The following is a 19,784-nucleotide window of genomic DNA, read 5'->3' as shown; positions in this document are numbered from 1 at the left end:
TTCAACTGCACCCTTTGCACATAAGTAGCCTTGGAGACTAAAGTTCCCGATACCGACGAAATTTCTTGGTTATATTCTCACTGAGAACCTTCGAGAGTTATAGAAAACTAACTTTGATGCATCGGATCCCAGCTTCTGGACCACCAGGGCACCATTCATGATTCAACTCCAGACCATTTACATAAGTAGCCTTGGAGAATTAAGTTCCCAATCGCGACGCAATTTCTGGGTTATATTCACACTGGGAAGCTTCCAGAGTCATAGTAATATTGCTTTGATGCATCGGATTCCAACTGCTGGACCCCCAGGCCACCATTCATGATTCAGCTGCCGCCATGGCACATAAGTAGCCTTGGAGACTAAAGTTCTCAACCGCAACGACATTTCTGGGTTACATTCACATTTGGAAGCTTCGAGAGTTATTGTAAACTTGCTTTGATGCATCGGATTCCAGCTACTGGACCACCAGGGCACCATTCATGATTCAACTGCAGCCCTAGCACATAAGTAGCCTTGGAGACTGCAGATCCCAATCGCGACGAAATTTCTGGGGTATATTCACACTGGGAAGCTTCGAGAGTTATAGTAAACCCACTTTGATGCATCGGATTCCAGCTACTGGACCACCAGGGCACCATTCATGATCCAACTGCAGCCCTTGCTCATAAGTAGCCTTGAAGACTGAAGTTCCCAATCGCGAAGAAATTTCTGGGTTATATTCACACTGGGAAGCTTCCAGAGTCATAGTAAACTTGCTTTGATGCATCGAATTCCACCTACTGGACCACCAGGGCACCATTCATGATTCAACTGCAGCCCTTGCACATAACTAGCCATGGGGACTAAAGTTCCCAATCGTGACGAAATTTCTGGGTTAATTGGATACTGGGAAGCTTCGAGAGTTATAGTAAACTTGCTTTGACGCATCGGATCCAGCTACTGGACCAGCAAGGCAGCATTCAAGATTAAGCTACAGCCCTTGCACATAAGTAACCTTGGACACTAAAGTTCCCAATAGCGACGAAATTTCTGGGTTATATTTACACTGGGAAGCTTCGAGAGTTATAGTAAACTTGCTTTGATGCATCGGATTCCAGCTACTGGACCACAAGGGCATCATTCATGATTCAACTTCCGCCCCTGCACATAAGTAGCCTTGGTGACTAATGTTCCCAATCGCGACGAAATTTCTGGGTTACATTCACACTGGGAAGCTTCGAGAGTTATAGCAAACTTGCTTTGATGCATCGGATTCCAGCTACTGGACCACCAGGGCACCTATCATGATTCAACTGCAGCCCCTGAACACAAGTAGGCTTGGAAACTAAAGTTCCCAATCGTGACGAAATTTCTGGGTTATACTCACACTGGGAAATTTCGAGAGTTACAGTAAACTTGCTTTGATGCATCGGATTCCAGCTACTGGATCACCAGGATAGCATCTATTATTCAACTGCACCCATTCCACATAAGTAGCCTTGGGGACCAAGGTACCCAATCGCGACGAAATGTCTGGGTTATATTCACACTGGTGAGCTTCGAGAGTTGTAGTAATTTTGCTTTGACGCATCGGATCCTGCTACTGGACCACTTGGACAGCATCCGTGATTCAATTGCAGCCCTTGCACACAAGTTGCCTTTGAGACTATAGTTCCCCTTCGCGACGAAATTTCTATGGCTATATTCACACTGGGAAGCTTCGAGAGTTATAGTAAACTTGCTTTGATGCATCTGATTCCAGCTCCTGGACCGCCAGGGAACCGTTCATGATTCAGTTGCAGCCCTTACACATAACTAGCCTTCGGGATTAAAGTTCCCAATCGTGACGAAATTTCTGGGATAAATTCACACTAGGATGCTTCGAGAGTTATAGTAAACTTGCTTTGACGCATCGGATTCCAGCTACGGGACCACCAGGGCACCATTCATGATCCTACTGCAGCCCTTGCACATAAGTAGCCTTGGAAACTAAAGTTCCCAACTACGACGAAATGTCGGGGTTTCATTAACATTTGGAAGATTCGAGAGTTATAGTAAACCCACTTTGATGCATCGGATTCCAGCTACTGGACCTCGAGGGCACCATTCATGATCCAACTGCAGCCCTTGCACATAAATAGCCTTGGAGACTAAAGTTCCCAATCGCGACGAAATTTTTGGGGTATACTTACACTGGGAAGCTTCGAGAGTTATAGTAAGCTTGCTTTGATGCATCGGATTCCAGCTACTGTACCACCAAAATAGCAAGCATGATTCAACTGCAGACCTTGCACATAAGTAGCCTTGGAGACAAAGGTACCCAATCGCGACGAAAATTCTCGGTTATATTCACACTGGGAAGCTTCGAGAGTTGTAGTAATCTTGCTTTGACGCATCGGATCCTGCTACTGGACCACTAGGACAGCACCCATGATTCAGTTGCAGCCCTTGCACATAAGTAGCCTTGGAGACTAAACTTCAAAATCGCAACGAAATTTATGGGTTATATTCACACTGGGACCCTTCGAGAGTTATTCTAAACTTGCTTTGATGCATCAGATCCCAGCTACTGGACCACCGGGGCGCCATTCATGATTCAACTGCAGCCCTTGCACATAAGTAGCCTTGGAAACTAAAGTTCCCAATCGTGACGAAATTTATGGGTTATATTCATACTGGGAAGCTTCGAGAGTTATAGTAAACTTGCTTTGACGCATCGGATTCCAGCTCCTGGACCAGCAGGGCACCATTCATGATTCAGCTGCAGCCCTTGCACATAAGTACCCTTGGACGCTAAAGTTCCCAAAAGCGACGTAATTTCTGGGTTATATTTACACTGGGAAGCTCGAGAGTTATAGTAAGCTTGCTTTGACGCATCGGATTCCAGCTCCTGGACCGCCAGGGAACCGTTCATGATTCAGCTGCAGCCTTTTTACATAGGTAGCCTTGGAGACTAAGGTTCACAATCGCGACGAAAATTCTCGGTTATACTCACACTGGGAAGCTTCGAGAGTTATAGTAAACTTACTTTGATGCATCGGATTCCAGCTACTGCTACACCAGGATAGCATCCATGATTCAACTGCACCCCTTGGACATTATTAGCCTTGGAGACCAAAGTTCCCAATCGCGACGAAATTTCTGGGTTATACTCATACTGGGAAGCTTCGAGAGTTATAGCAAACTTGCTTTGACGCATCGGATTCCAGCTACTGGACCACCAGGGCACCATTCATGATTCAACTGCAGCCCGTGCACATAAGTAGCCTTGGAAACTAAAGTTCCCAATCGTGACGAAATTTATGGGTTATATTCACACTGGGAAGCTTCGAGAGTTATAGTAGACTTGCTTTGATGCATCGGATTCCAGCTACTGGACCACCAGGGCACCATTCATGATTCAACTGCAGCCCGTGCACATAAGTAGCCTTGGAAACTAAAGTTCCCAATCGTGACGAAATTTATGGGTTATATTCACACTGGGAAGCTTCGAGAGTTATAGTAAACTTGCTTTGATGCATCGGATTCCAGCTACTGGACCACCAGGGCACCATTCATGATTCAACTGCAGCCCTTGCACATAATTAGCCATGGAGGCTAAAGTTCCCAATCGCGACGAAATTTCTGGTTTATATTCACACTGGCAACCTTCGAGAGTTATCGTAAACTTGCATTAATGCATCGGATTGCAGATACTGGACCACCACGGCACCATTCATGATTCAACTGCAGCCCTTGCTCATAAGTAGCCTTGGAGACTAAAGTTTTCATTCGCGACGAAATTTCTGAGTTATATTCACATTCGGAAGCTTCGAGAGTTATAGTCAACTTGCTTTGCTGCATAGGATTCCAGGTGCTCGACCGCTAGGGAACCGTTCATGATTCAAATGCAGCCTTTGCACATAAGTAGCCTTGGAAACTAAAGTTCCCAATCGTGACGAAATGTATGGGTTATATTCACACTGGGAATCTTCGAGAGTTATTGCAAACTTGCTTTGAAGCATCGGTTCCAGCTACTGGACCACCACGGCACCATTCATGATTCAACATCTGCCCTTGCACATAAGTAGCCTTGGAAACTAATGTTCCCAATCGTGACGAAATTTATGGGTTATATTCATACTGGGAACCTTCGAGAATTATAGTAAACTTTCTTTGATGCATCGGATTCAAGCTACTGGACCACCAGGGCACCATTCATGATTCAGCTGCAGCCCCTGCACATAATTAGCCTTGGAGACTAATGTACCCAATCGCGACGAAATTTCTGGTTTATATTCACACTGGGAACCTTCGAGAGTTATCGTAAACTTGCATTAATGCATCGGATTGCAGATACTGGACCACCAGGGCACCATTCATGATTCAACTGCAGCCCTTGCACATAAGTAGCCTTGGAGGCTAAAGTTTTCATTCGCGACGAAATTTCTGAGTTATATTCACATTCGGAAGCTTCGAGAGTTATAGTAAACTTGCATTGATGCATCGGATTCCAGGTACTCGACCGCTAGGGAACCATTCATGATTCAAATGCTGCCTTTGCACATACGTAGCTTTGGAGACTAAAGTTCCCAATCGCGGCGAAATTTCTGGGGTATATTCACACTGGGAAGATTCGAGAGTTATAGTAAACTTGCTTTGATGCATCGGATTCCAACTACTGGACCACCAGGATAACATGCAACGATTCAACTGCACCCTTTGCACATAAGTAGCCTTGGAGACTAAAGATCCCGATCCCGACGAAATTTCTCTGTTATATTCTCACGGAGAACCTTCGAGAGTTCTAGAAAACTAACTTTGATGCATCGGATCCCAGCTTCTGGACAACCAGGGCACCATTCATGATTCAACTCCAGCCCATTTACATAAGTAGCCTTGGAGAATTAAGTTCCCAATCGCGACGTAATTTCTGGGTTATATTCACACTGGGAAGCTTCGAGAGTTATAGTAAACTTGCTTTGACGCATCGGATTCCAGCTGCTTGACCAGCAGGGCACCATTCATGATTCAGCTGCAGCCCTTGCACATAAGTAGCCTTGGAGAGTTAAGTTCCCAATCGCGACGTAATTTCTGGGTTATATTCACACTGGGAAGCTTCCAGAGTCATAGTAATATTGCTTTGATGCATCGGATTCCAACTGCTGGACCCCCAGGCCGCCAATCATGATTCAGCTGCCGCCATGGCACATAAGTTGCCTTGGAGACTAAAGTTCTCAACCGCAACGACATTTCTGGGTTACATTCACATTTGGAAGGTTCGAGAGTTATTGTAAACTTGCTTTGATGCATCGGATTCCAGCTACTGGACCACCAGGGCACCATTCATGATTCAACTGCAGCCCTAGCACATAAGTAGCCTTGGAGACTGCAGATCCCAATCGCGACGAAATTTCTGGGGTATATTCACACTGGGAAGCTTCGAGAGTTATAGTAAACCCACTTTGATGCATCGGATTCCAGCTACTGGACCACCAGGGCACCATTCATGATCCAACTGCAGCCCTTGCAAATAAGTAGCCTTGGAGACGAAAGTTCCCAATCGCGAAGAAATTTCTGGGTTATATTCGCACTGGGAAGCTTCCAGAGTCATAGTAAACTTGCTTTGATGCATCGGATTCCACGTAATGGACCACCAGTCCACCAATAATTATTCAGCTGCCGCCATGGCAAATAGGTAGCCTTGGAAACTAAAGTTCCCAACTACGACGAAATGTCGGGGTTACATTCACATTTGGAAACTTCGAGAGTTATAGTAAACCCACTTTGATGCATCGGATTCCAGCATCTGGACCTCCAGGGCACCATTCATGATCCAACTGCAGCCCTTGCACATAAGTAGCCTTGGAGACTAAACTTCCCAATCGCGACGAAATTTCTGGGTTATTTTCACACTGGGAAGCTTCGAGAGTTATAGTAAACTTGCTTTGACGCATCGGATTCCAGCTGCTTGACCAGCAGGGCACCATTCATGATTCAGCTGCAGCCCTTGCACATAAGTAGCCTTGGAGACTGAAGTTCCCAATCGCGAAGAAATTTCTGGGTTATATTCACACTGGGAAGCTTCCAGAGTCATAGTAAACTTGCTTTGATGCATCGGATTCCAACTAATGGACCACCAGTCCACCATTAATTATTCAGCTGCCGCCATGGCAAATAGGTAGCCTTGGAAACTAAAGTTCCCAACTACGACGAAATGTCGGGGTTACATTCACATTTGGAAACTTCGAGAGTTATAGTAAACCCACTTTGATGCATCGGATTCCAGCATCTGGACCTCCAGGGCACCACTCATGATCCAACTGCAGCCCTTGCACATAAGTAGCCTTGGAGACTAAAGTTCCCAATCGCGACGAAATTTCTGGGTTATTTTCACACTGGGAAGCTTCGAGAGTTATAGTAAACTTGCTTTGACGCATCGGAATCCAGCTGCTTGACCAGCAGGGCACCATTCATGATTCAGCTGCAGCCCTTGCACATAAGTAGCCTTGGAAACTGAAGTTCCCAATCGCGAAGAAATTTCTGGGTTTTATTCACACTGGGAAGCTTCCAGAGTCATAGTAAACTTGATTTGATGCATCGGATTCCAACTAATGGACCACCAGTCCACCATTAATTATTCAGCTGCCGCCATGGCAAATAGGTAGCCTTGGAAACTAAGGTTCCCAACTACGACGAAATGTCGGGGTTACATTCACATTTGGAAACTTCGAGAGTTATAGTAAACCCACTTTGATGCATCGGATTCCAGCATCTGGACCTCCAGGGCACCATTCATGATCCAACTGCAGCCCTTGCACATAAGTAGCCTTGGAGACTAAAGTTCCCAATCGCTACGAAATTTCTGGGTTATTTTCACACTGGGAAGCTTCGAGAGTTATAGTAAACTTGCTTTGACGCATCGGATTCCAGCTGCTTGACCAGCAGGGCACCATTCATGATCCAACTGCAGCCCTTGCACATAAGTAGCCTTGGAGACTGAAGTTCCCAATCGCGAAGAAATTTCTGGGTTATATTCACACTGGGAAGCTTCCAGAGTCATAGTAAACTTGCTTTGATGCATCGGATTCCAACTAATGGACCACCAGTCCACCATTCATTATTCAGCTGCCGCCATGGCAAATAGGTAGCCTTGGAAACTAAAGTTCCCAACTACGACGAAATGTCGGGGTTACATTGACATTTGGAAACTTCGAGAGTTATAGTAAACCCACTTTGATGCATCGGATTCCAGCATCTGGACCTCCAGGGCACCATTCATGATCCACCTGCAGCCCCTGCACATAAGTAGCCTTGGAGACTAAAGTTCCCAATCGCAACGAAATTTTTGCGGTATATTTACACTGGGAAGCTTCGAGGGTTATAGTAAACTTGCTTTGATGCATCGGATTCCAGCTACTGGACCACCAAAATAGCATGCATGATTCAACTGCAGACCTTGCACATAAGTAGCCTTGGAGACAAAGGTACCCAATCGCGACGAAAATTCTCGGTTATATTCACACTGGGAAGCTTCGAGAGTTATAGCAAACTTGCTTTGATGCATCGGATTCCAGCTACTGGACCACCGGGGCGAAATTTTTGATTCAACTGCAGCCCTTGCACATAAGTAGCCTTGGTGACTAAAGTTCCAAGTCGCGACGTAATTTCTGGGTTATATTCACACTGGGAAGCTTCGACGGTTGTGGTAATGTTGCTTTGACGCATCGGATCCTGCTACTGGACCACTTGGACAGCATCCATGATTCAATTGCCGCCCTTGCACATAAGTAGCCTTGGTGCATAAAGTTCCCAATTCCGACGAAATTTCTCGGTTATATTCACTCTGGGAACCTCCGAGAGTTATAGTAAACTTGCTTTGATGCATCGGTTTCCACCTACTTGACCACCAGGGCACCATTCATGATTCAACTGCAGCCCTTGCACATAACTAGCCTTGGGGACTAAAGTTCCCAATCGTGACGAAATTTCTGGGTTAATTTCATACTGGGATGCTTCGAGAGTTATAGTAAACTTGCTTTGATGCATCTGATTCCAGCTCCTGGACCGCCAGGGAACCGTTCATGATTCAGTTGCAGCCCTTACACATAACTAGCCTTCGGGACTAAAGTTCCCAAACGTGACGAAATTTCTGGGATAAATTCACACTAGGATGCTTCGAAAGTTATAGTAAACTTGCTTTGACGCATCGGATTCCAGCTACTGGACCACCAGGGCACCATTCACGATTCAACTGCAGCCCTAGCACATAACTAGCCTTGGAGACTGCAGATCCCAATCGCGACGAAATATCTGGGGTATATTCACACTGGGAAGCTTCGAGAGTTATAGTAAACCCACTTTGATGCATCGTATTCCAGCTACTGGACCACCAGGGCACCATTCATGATCCTACTGCAGCCCTTGCACATAAGTAGCCTTGGAGACTGAAGTTCTCAATCGCGACGAAATTTCTGGGTTATATTCACACTGGGAAGCTTCCAGAGTCATAGTAAACTTGCTTTGATGCATCGGATTCCAACTACTGGACCACCTGTCCACCATTAACTAATGAGCTGCCGCCATGGCAAATACGTAGCCTTGGAAACTAAAGCTCCCAACTACGACGAAATGTCGGGGTTTCATTAACATTTGGAAGATTCGAGAGTTATAGTAAACCCACTTTGATGCATCGGATTCCAGCTACTGGACCTCGAGGGCACCATTCATGATCCAACTGCAGCCCTTGCACATAAATAGCCTTGGAGACTAAAGTTCCCAATCGCGACGAAATTTTTGGGGTATACTTACACTGGGAAGCTTCGAGAGTTATAGTAAACTTGCTTTGATGCATCGGATTCCAGCTACTGTACCACCAAAATAGCATGCATGATTCAACTGCAGACCTTGCACATAAGTAGCCTTGGAGACAAAGGTACCCAATCGAGACGAAAATTCTCGGTTATATTCACACTGGGAAGCTTCGAGAGTTGTAGTAATCTTGCTTTGACGCATCGGATCCTGCTACTGGACCACTAGGACAGCACCCATGATCCAGTTGCAGCCCTTGCACATAAGTAGCCTTGGAGACTAAACTTCGAAATCGCAACGAAATTTATGGGTTATATTCACACTGGGACCCTTCGAGAGTTATTCTAAACTTGCTTTGATGCATCAGATCCCAGCTACTGGACCACCGGGGCGCCATTCATGATTCAACTGCAGCCCTTGCACATAAGTAGCCTTGGACGCTAAAGTTCCCAAAAGCGACGAAATTTCTGGGTTATATTTACACTGGGAAGCTCGAGAGTTATAGTAAACTTGCTTTGACGCATCGGATTCCAGCTCCTGGACCAGCAGGGCACCATTCATGATTCAGCTGCCGCCCTTGCACATAAGTACCCTTGGACGCTAAAGTTCCCAAAAGCGACGAAATTTCTGGCTTATATTTACACTGGGAAGCTCGAGAGTTATAGTAAACTTGCTTTGACGCATCGGATTCCAGCTCCTGGACCGCCAGGGAACCGTTCATGATTCAGCTGCAGCCTTTTTACATAGGTAGCCTTGGAGACTACAGTTCACAATCGCGACGAAAATTCTCGGTTATACTCACACTGGGAAGCTTCGAGAGTTATAGTAAACTTACTTTGATGCATCGGATTCCAGCTACTGCTACACCAGGATAGCATCCATGATTCAACTGCACCCCTTGGACATTACTAGCCTTGGAGACCAAAGTTCCCAATCGCCACGAAATTTCTGGGTTATATTCATACTGGGAAGCTTCGAGATTTATAGCAAACTTGCTTTGAAGCATCGGTTCCAGCTACTGGACCACCACGGCACCATTCATGATTCAACATCTGCCCTTGCACATAAGTAGCCTTGGAAATTAATGTTCCCAATCGTGACGAAATTTATGGGTTATATTCATACTGGGAACCTTCGAGAGTTATAGTAAACTTTCTTTGATGCATCGGATTCAAGCTACTGGACCACCAGGGCACCATTCATGATTGAGCTGCAGCCCCTGCACATATGTAGCCTTGGAGACTAAAGTACCCAATCGCGACGAAATTTCTGGTTTATATTCACACTGAGAACGTTCGAGAGTTATCGTAAACTTGCATTAATGCATCGGATTCCAGCTACGGGACCACCAGGGCACCATTCATGATTCAACTGCAGCCCTTGCACATAAGTAGCCTTGGAGGCTAAAGTTTTCATTCGCGACGAGATTTCTGAGTTATATTCACATTCGGAAGCTTCGAGAGTTATAATAAACTTGCATTGATGCATCGGATTCCAGGTACTCGACCGCTAGGGAACCGTTCATGATTCAAATGCTGCCTTTGCACATACGTAGCTTTGGAGACTAAAGTTCCCAATCGCGGCGAAATTTCTGGGGTATATTCACACTGGGAAGATTCGAGAGTTATAGTAAACTTGCTTTGATGCATCGGATTCCAACTACTGGACTACCAGGATAACATGCAACGATTCAACTGCACCCTTTGCACATAAGTAGCCTTGGAGACCAAAGTTCCCGATACCGACGAAATTTCTTGGTTATATTCTCACTGAGAACCTTCGAGAGTTATAGAAAACTAACTTTGATGCATCGGATCCCAGCTTCTGGACCACCAGGGCACCATTCATGATTCAACTCCAGACCATTTACATAAGTAGCCTTGGAGAATTAAGTTCCCAATCGCGACGTAATTTCTGGGTTATATTCACACTGGGAAGCTTCCAGAGTCATAGTAAACTTGCTTTGATGCATCGGATTCCAACTGCTGGAACCCCAGGCCACCATTAATGATTCAGCTGCCGCCATGGCACATAAGTAGCCTTGGAGACTAAAGTTCTCAACCGCAACGACATTTCTGGGTTACATTCACATTTGGAAGCTTCGAGAGTTATTGTAAACTTGCTTTGATGCATCGGATTCCAGCTACTGGACCACCAGGGCACCATTCATGATTCAACTGCAGCCCTAGCACATAAGTAGCCTTGGAGACTGCAGATCCCAATCGCGACGAAATTTCTGGGGTATATTCACACTGGGAAGCTTCGAGAGTTATAGTAAACCCACTTTGATGCATCGGATTCCAGCTACTGGACCACCAGGGCACCATTCATGATCCAACTCAGCCCTTGCACATAAGTAGCCTTGGAGACTGAAGTTCCCAATCGCGAAGAAATTTCTGGGTTATATTCACACTGGGAAGCTTCCAGAGTCATAGTAAACTTGCTTTGATGCATCGAATTCCAACTAATGGACCACCAGTCCACCATTAATTATTCAGCTGCCGCCATGGCAAATAGGTAGCCTTGGAAACTAAAGTTCCCAACTACGACGAAATGTCGGGGTTAGATTCACATTTGGAAACTTCGAGAGCTATAGTAAACCCACTTTGATGCATCGGATTCCAGCATCTGGACCTCCAGGGCACCATTCATGATCCAACTGCAGCCCTTGCACATAAGTAGCCTTGGAGACTAAACTTCCCAATCGCGACGAAATTTCTGGGTTATTTTCACACTGGGAAGCTTCGAGAGTTATAGTAAACTTGCTTTGACACATCGGATTCCAGCTGCTTGACCAGCAGGGCACCATTCATGATTCAGCTGCAGCCCTTGCACATAAGTAGCCTTGGAGACTGAAGTTCCCAATCGCGAAGAAATTTCTGGGTTATATTCACACTGGGAAGCTTCCAGAGTCATAGTAAACTTGCTTTGACGCATCGGATTCCAACTAATGGACCACCAGTCCACCATTAATTATTCAGCTGCCGCCATGGCAAATAAATAGCCTTGGAAATTAAAGTTCCCAACTACGACGAAATGTCGGGGTTACATTCACATTTGGAAACTTCGAGAGTTATAGTAAACCCACTTTGATGCATCGGATTCCAGCATCTGGACCTCCAGGTCACCATTCATGATCCAACTGCAGCCCTTGCACATAAGTAGCCTTGGAGACTAAAGTTCCCAATCGCAACGAAATTTTTGCGGTATATTTACACTGGGAAGTTTCGAGGGTTATAGTAAACTTGCTTTGATGCATCGGATTCCAGCTACTGGACCATCAAAATAGCATGCATGATTCAACTGCAGACCTTGCGCATAAGTAGCCTTGGAGACAAAGATACCCAATCGCGACGAAACTTCTCGGTTATATTCACACTGGGAAGCTTCGAGAGTTATAGCAAACTTGCTTTGATGCATCGGATTCCAGCTACTGGACCACCGGGGCCCCATTTATGATTCAACTGCAGCCCTTGCACATAAGTAGCCTTGGTGACTAAAGTTCCAAGTCGCGACGAAATTTCTGGGTTATATTCACACTGGGAAGCTTCGACGGTTGTGGTAATTTTGCTTTGACGCATCGGATCCTGCTACTGGACCACTTGGACAGCATCCATGATTCAATTGCCGCCCTTGCACATAAGTAGCCTTGGTGCATAAAGTTCCCAATTCCGACGAAATTTCTCGGTTATATTCACTCTGGGAACCTCCGAGAGTTATAGTAAACTTGCTTTGATGCATCGGTTTCCAGCTACTGCTCCACCAGGATAGGATCCATGATTCAACTGCACCCCTTGGACATTACTAGCCTTGGAGACCAAAGTTCCCAATCGCGACGAAATTTCTGGGTTATATTCATACTGGGATGCTTCGAGAGTTATAGTAAACTTGCTTTGACGCATCGGATCCAGCTACTGGACCAGCAGGGCACCATTCAAGATTCAGCTACTGCCCTTGCACATAAGTACCCTTGGACATTAAAGTTCCCAATAGCGACGAAATTTCTGGGTTAGATTTACACTTGGAAGCTTCGAGAGTTATAGTGAACTTGCATTGATGCATCGGATTCCAGCTACTGGACCACAAGGGCATCTTTCATGATTCAACTTCCGCCCCTGCACATAAGTAGATTTGGTGACTAATGTTCCCAATCGCGACGAAATTTCTGGGTTACATTCACACTGGGAAGGTTCGAGAGTTATAGCAAACTTGCTTTGATGCATCGGATTCCAGGTACTGGACCACCAGGGCACCTATCATGATTCAACTGCAGCCCCTGCACACAAGTAGGCTTGGAAACTAAAGTTCTCAATCGCGACGAAATTTCTGGGTTATACTCACACTGGGAAATTTCGAGAGTTACAGTAAACTTGCTTTGATGCATCGGATTCCAGCTACTGGATCACCAGGATAGCATCCATTATTCAACTGCACCCATTCCACATTAGTAGCCTTGGGGACCAAGGTACCCAATCGCGACGAAATGTCTGGGTTATATTCACACTGGTGAGCTTCGAGAGTTGTAGTAATTTTCTTTGACGCATCGGATCCTGCTACTGGACCACTTGGACAGCATCCGTGATTCAATTGCAGCCCTTGCACATAAGTAGCCTTGGAGACTAATGTTCGCATTAGCGACGTTATTTCTGGGTTATATTCACACTGGGAAGCTTCGAGAGTTATAGTAAACTAGCTTTGATATATCGGATTCCAGCTCCTGGACCGCCAGGGAACCGTTCATGATTCAGCTGCAGCACTAACACAAATCTAGCCAACGGGACTAAAGTTCCCAATCGTGACGAAATTTCTGGGATAAATTCACACTGGGATACTTCGAGAGTTATAGTAAACTTGCTTTGACGCATCGGATTCCAGCTCCTGGACCAGCAGCGCACCATTCATGATTCAGCTGCAGCCCTTGCACATAAGTACCCTTGGACGCTAAAGTTCCCAACAGCGACGAAATTTCTGGGTTATATTTACACTGGGAAGCTCGAGAGTTATAGTAAACTTGCTTTGAGGCATCGGATTCCAGCTCCTGGACCGCCAGGGAACCGTTCATGATTCAGCTGCAGCCTTTTCACATAGGTAGCCTTGGAGACTAAAGTTCACAATCGCGACGAAAATTCTCGGTTATACTCACACTGGGAAGCTTCGAGAGTTATAGTAAACTTGCTTTGATGCATCGGATTCCAGCTACTGCTCCACCAGGATAGGATCCATGATTCAACTGCACCCCTTGGACATTACTAGCCTTGGAGACCAAAGTTCCCAATCGCGACGAAATTTCTGGGTTATATTCATACAGGGAAGCTTCGAGGGTTATAGCAAACTTGCTTTGACGCATCGGATTCCAGCTACTGGACCACCAGGGCACCATTCATGATTCAACTGCAGCCCTTGCACATAAGTAGCCTTGGAAACTAAAGTTCCCAATCGTGACGAAATTTATGGGTTATATTCACACTGGGAAGCTTCGAGAGTTATAGCAAACTTGCTTTGATGCATCGGGTTCCAGCTACTGGACCACCAGCGCACCATTCATGATTCAACAGCAGCCCTTCCACGTAAGTAGCCTTGGAAACTAATGTTCCCAATCGTGACGAAATTTATGGGTTATATTCATACTGGGAACCTTCGAGAGTTATAGTAAACTTTCTTTGATGCATCGGATTTCAGCTACTGGACCACCACGGCACCATTCATGATTCAACTGCAGCCCTTTCTCATAAGTAGCCTTGGAGACTAAAGTTTTCATTCGCGACGAAATTTCTGAGTTATATTCACATTCGGAAGCTTAGAGACTTATAGTCAACTTGCTTTGATGCATCGGATTCCAGGTGCTCCACCGCTAGGGAACCGTTCATGATTCAAATGCAGCCTTTGCACATAAGTAGCCTTGGAAACTAAAGTTCCCAATCGTGACGAAATTTATGGGTTATATTCACATTAGGAAGCTTCCAGAGTCATAGTAAACTTGCTTTGATGCATCGGATTCCAACTACTGGAGCCCCAGGCCACCATTCATGATTCAGCTGCCGCCATGGCACATAAGTAGCCTTGGAGACTAAAGTTCCCAACCGCGACGACATTTCTGGGTTACATTTACATTTGGAAGCCTCGAGGGTTATTGTAAACTTGCTTTGATGCATCGGATTCCAGCTACTGGACCACCAGGGCACCATTCATGATTCAACTGCAGCCCTTGCACATAAGTAGCCTTGGAAACTAAAGTTCCCAATCGTGACGAAATTTATGGGTTATATTCACACTGGGAAGCTTCGAGAGTTATAGCAAACTTGCTTTGATGCATCGGATTCCAGCTACTGGACCACCAGGGCACCATTCATGATTCAACTGCAGCCCTTGCACGTAAGTAGACTTGGAAACTAATGTTCCCAATCGTGACGAAATTTATGGGTTATATTCATACTGGGAACCTTCGAGAGTTATAGTGAACTTTCTTTGATGCATCGGATTCCAGCTACTGGACCACCACGGCACCATTCATGATTCAACTGCAGCCCTTGCTCATAAGTAGCCTTGGAGACTAAAGTTTTCATTCGCGACGAAGTTTCTGAGTTATATTCACATTCGGAAGCTTCGAGAGTTATAGTCAACTTGCTTTGATGCATCGGATTCCAGGTGCTCGACCGCTAGGGAACCGTGCATGATTCAAATGCAGCCTTTGCACATATGTAGCCTTGGAAACTAAAGTTCCCAATCGTGACGAAATGTATGGGTTATATTGACACTGGGAAGCTTCGAGAGTTATAGCAAACTTGATTTGATGCATCGGATTCCAGCTACTGGACCACCAGGGCACCATTCACGATTCAACTCCGGCCCATTTACATAAGTTGCCTTGGAGAATAAAGTTCCCAATCGCGACGAAATTTCTGGGTTATATTCACATTAGGAAGCTTCCAGAGTCATAGTGAACTTGCTTTGATGCATCGGATTCCAACTACTGGAGCCCCAGACCACCATTCATGATTCAGCTGCCGCCATGGCACATAAGTAGCCTTGGAGACTAAAGTTCCCAACCGCGACGACATTTCTGGGTTACATTTACATTTGGAAGCCTCGAGGGTTATTGTAAACTTGCTTTGATGCATCGGATTCCAGCTACTGGACCACCAGGGCACCATTCATGATTCAACAGCAGCCCTAGCACATAACTAGCCTTGGAGACTGCAGATCCCAAACGCGACGAAATATCTGGGGTAAATTCACACTGGGAAGCTTCGAGAGTTATAGTAAACCCACTTTGATGCATCGTATTCCAGCTACTGGACCTCGAGGGCACCATTCATGATCCAACTGCAGCCCTTCCACATAAATAGCCTTGGAGACTAAAGTTCCCAATCGCAACGAAATTTCTGGGTTATTTTCACACTGGGAAGCTTCGATAGTTATAGTAAACTTGCTTTGATGCATCGGATTCCAGCTACTGGCCCACCAGGGAACCGTTCATGATTCAACTGAAGCCCTTGCACATAAGTAGTCTTCGAGGCTAAAGTTCGAAATCGCGAAGAAATTTCTGGGTTATACTCACACTGGGAATCTTCGAGAGTTATAGTAAACTTGCTTGGATGCATCGGATTCCAGCTACTGGACCACCAGGATAGCATTCATGATTCAACTGAATCCATTCCACAGAAGTAGCCTTGGAGACCAAGGTACCCAATCGCGACGTAATGTCTGGGTTATATTCACACTGGGAAGCTTCGAGAGTTGTAGTAATTTTACTTTGACGCATCGGATCCTGCTACTGGACCTCTTGGACAGCATCCATGATTCAATTGCCGCCCTTGCACATAAGTAGCCTTGGTGGCTAAAGTTCCCAATTCCGACGAAATTTCTCGGTTACATTCACTCTGGGAACCTCCAAGAGTTATAGTAAACTTGCTTTGAAGCATCGGTTTCCACCTACTGGACCACCAGGGCACCATTCATGATTCAACTGCAGCCCTTGCACATAACTAGCCTTGGGGACTAAAGTTCCCAATCGTGACGAAATTTATGGGTTAATTTCATACTGGGATGCTTCGAGAGTTATAGTAAACTTGCCTTGACGCATCGGATTCCAGCTACTGGACCTCCAGGGCACCATTCAAGATTCAGCTGCAGCCCTTGCACATAAGTACCCTTGGATACTAAAGTTCCCAATAGCGACGAAATTTCTGGGTTATATTTACACTGGGAAGCTTCGAGAGTTGTAGTAAACTTGCTTTGATGCATCTGATTCCAGCTCCTGGACCACCAGGGAACCGTCCATGATTCAACTGCAGCCTTTTTACATAGGTAGCCTTGGAGACTAAAGTTCCCAATTGCGACGAAATTTCTGGGTTATACTCACACTGGGAAGCTTCGAGAGTTATAGTAAACTTGCTTTGATGCATCGGATTCCAGCTACTGCTCCACCAGGATAGCATCAATGATTCAACTGCACCCCTTGGACATTACTAGCCTTGGAAACCAAAGTTCCCGATCGCGACGAAATTTCTGGGTTATATTCATACTGGGAAGCTTCGGGAGTTATAGCAAACTTGCTTAGATGCATCGGAAACCAGCTACTGGACCACCAGGGCACCATTCATGATTCAACTGCAGCCTTTGCACATAAGTAGCCTTGGAAACTTAAGTTCCCAATCGTGACGAAATTTAAAGGGTTATATTCACACTGGGAAGCTTCGAGAGTTATAGCAAACTTGCTTTGATGCATCGGATACCAGCTACTGGACCACCAGGGCACCTATCATGATTCAACTGCAGCCCTTGCACATAAGTAGCCTTGGAAACTAAAGTTCCCAATCGTGACGAAATTTATGGGTTATATTCACAGTGGGAACTTTCGAGAGTTATAGTAAGGTTGCTTTGATGCATCGGATTCCAGCTACTGGACCACCGGGTTACCATTCATGATTCAACTGCAGCCTTTGCGCATAAGTAGCCTTGGAGACTAAAGTTCCCAATCGAGACGAACTTTCTAGTTTTTTTCACATTGGGAAGTTTCGAGATTTATAGTAAACTTGCTCTAACGCATCGGTTTCCAGCTAATGGACCACCAGGACACCATTCATGATCCAACTGCAGCCCTAGCACATAAGAAGCCTTGGAGACTAAAATTGACAATCGCGACGAAATTTCTGGGTTATATTCACACTGGGAAGTTTCGGAAGTTGTAGTAATCTTGCTTTGACGCATTGGATCCTGCTACTGGACAACCAGGACAGTATCCATGATTCAATTGCAGCCCTGCAAATAAGTAGACTTGGAGACTAAATTTCCAAACCGCAACGAAATTTCTGGGTTATATTCAAACTGGGAAGCTTCGAGAGTTGTTGTAAACTTGCTTTGATGCATCGGATTACAGCTACTGCACCACCAGCGCACCATTCATGATCCAACTGCATCCCTTGCACATAAGTAGCCTTGGAGATTAAAGTTCCCAATGGCGACGTAATTTCTGGGTTATATTCACACTGGGAAGCTTCGAGAGTTATAGGAAACTTGCTTTGATGCATCGGATTCCAGCTACTGGACCTCCAGGGCACCACTCATGATTCAACTGCAGTCCTTGCACATAAGTAGCCTTGGAGATTAAAGTTCACAATGGCGACGTAATTTCTGGGTTATATTCACACTGGGAAGCTTCGAGAGCTATAGTAAACTTGCTTTGATGCATCGGTTTCCAGCTACTCGACCACCAGGACAGCATCCATGATGAACGGCAGCCCTTGCTGATAAGTAGGCTTGAAGACTAAAGTTTCCAATCGCGACGAAATTTCTAGGTTATATTCAAACTGGGATACTTCGACATTTACCGTAAAGTTTATTTGATTCATCGGATTCCAGCTACTGGACCACCAGAACAGCATCCATGATTCAACTGCGGCCCTTGCTGATGAGTAGGCTTAAAGACTAAAGTTTCAAGTCGCAGCGGAATTTTTGGTTCATATTCACACTGGGAAGCTTTAAGAGTTATAGTTAACTCCTTTGACGCATCGGATTCATGCCACTGGACCATCAGGAGAGCATCCATGATTCAACTGCAGCCCTTGCAGATATGTAGACTCAAAGACTACACTTTTCAATCGCGACAAACCTTCTGGATTATATTCACACTGGGAAGCTTCGAGAGTTGTAGTAAACTTGCTTTGATGCATCGGATTCCAGCTACTGGACAACCAGTGCACCTATCATGATTCAACTGCAGCCCTTGCACATAAGTAGCCTTGGTGACTAAAGTTCCCAATCGCAACGAAATTTCTGGGTTATTTTCACACTGGGAAGCTTCGAGAGTTATAGTAAACTTGCTTTTATGCATCGGATTCCAGCTACTGGCCCACCAGGGAACCGTTCATGATTCAACTGAAGCCCTTGTACATAAGTAGCCTTCGAGACTAAAGTTCCCAATCGCGAAGAAATTTCTGGGTTATACTCACACTGGGAATCTTCGAGAGTTATAGTAAACTTGCTTGGATGCATCGGATTCCAGCTACTGGACCACCAGGATAGCATTCATGATTCAACTGCATCCATTCCACATAAGTAGCCTTGGAGACCAAGGTACCCAATCGCGACGTAATGTCTGGGTAATATTCACACTGGGAAGCTTCGAGAGTTGTAGTAATTTTACTTTGACGCATCGGATCCTGCTACTGGACCTCTTGGACAGCATCCATGAATCAATTGCCGCCCTTGCACATAAGTAGCCTTGGTGGCTAAAGTTCCCAATTCCGACGAATTTTCTCGGTTACATTCACTCTGGGAACCTCCAAGAGTTATAGTAAACTTGCTTTGATGCATCGGTTTCCACCTACTGGACCACCAGGTCACCATTCATGATTCAACTGCAGCCCTTGCACATAACTAGCCTTGGGGACTAAAGTTCCCAATCGTGACGAAATTTATGGGTTAATTTCATACTGGGATGCTTCGAGAGTTATAGTAAACTTGCCATGACGCATCGGATTACAGCTACTGGACCAGCAGGGCACCATTCAAGA

The sequence above is a fragment of the Schistocerca nitens genome, chromosome 1 (assembly GCF_023898315.1).
Source record: "Schistocerca nitens isolate TAMUIC-IGC-003100 chromosome 1, iqSchNite1.1, whole genome shotgun sequence".
Classification (NCBI taxonomy): Eukaryota; Metazoa; Arthropoda; class Insecta; order Orthoptera; family Acrididae; genus Schistocerca; species Schistocerca nitens.
Note: the sequence above shows the minus strand (reverse complement) of the source record.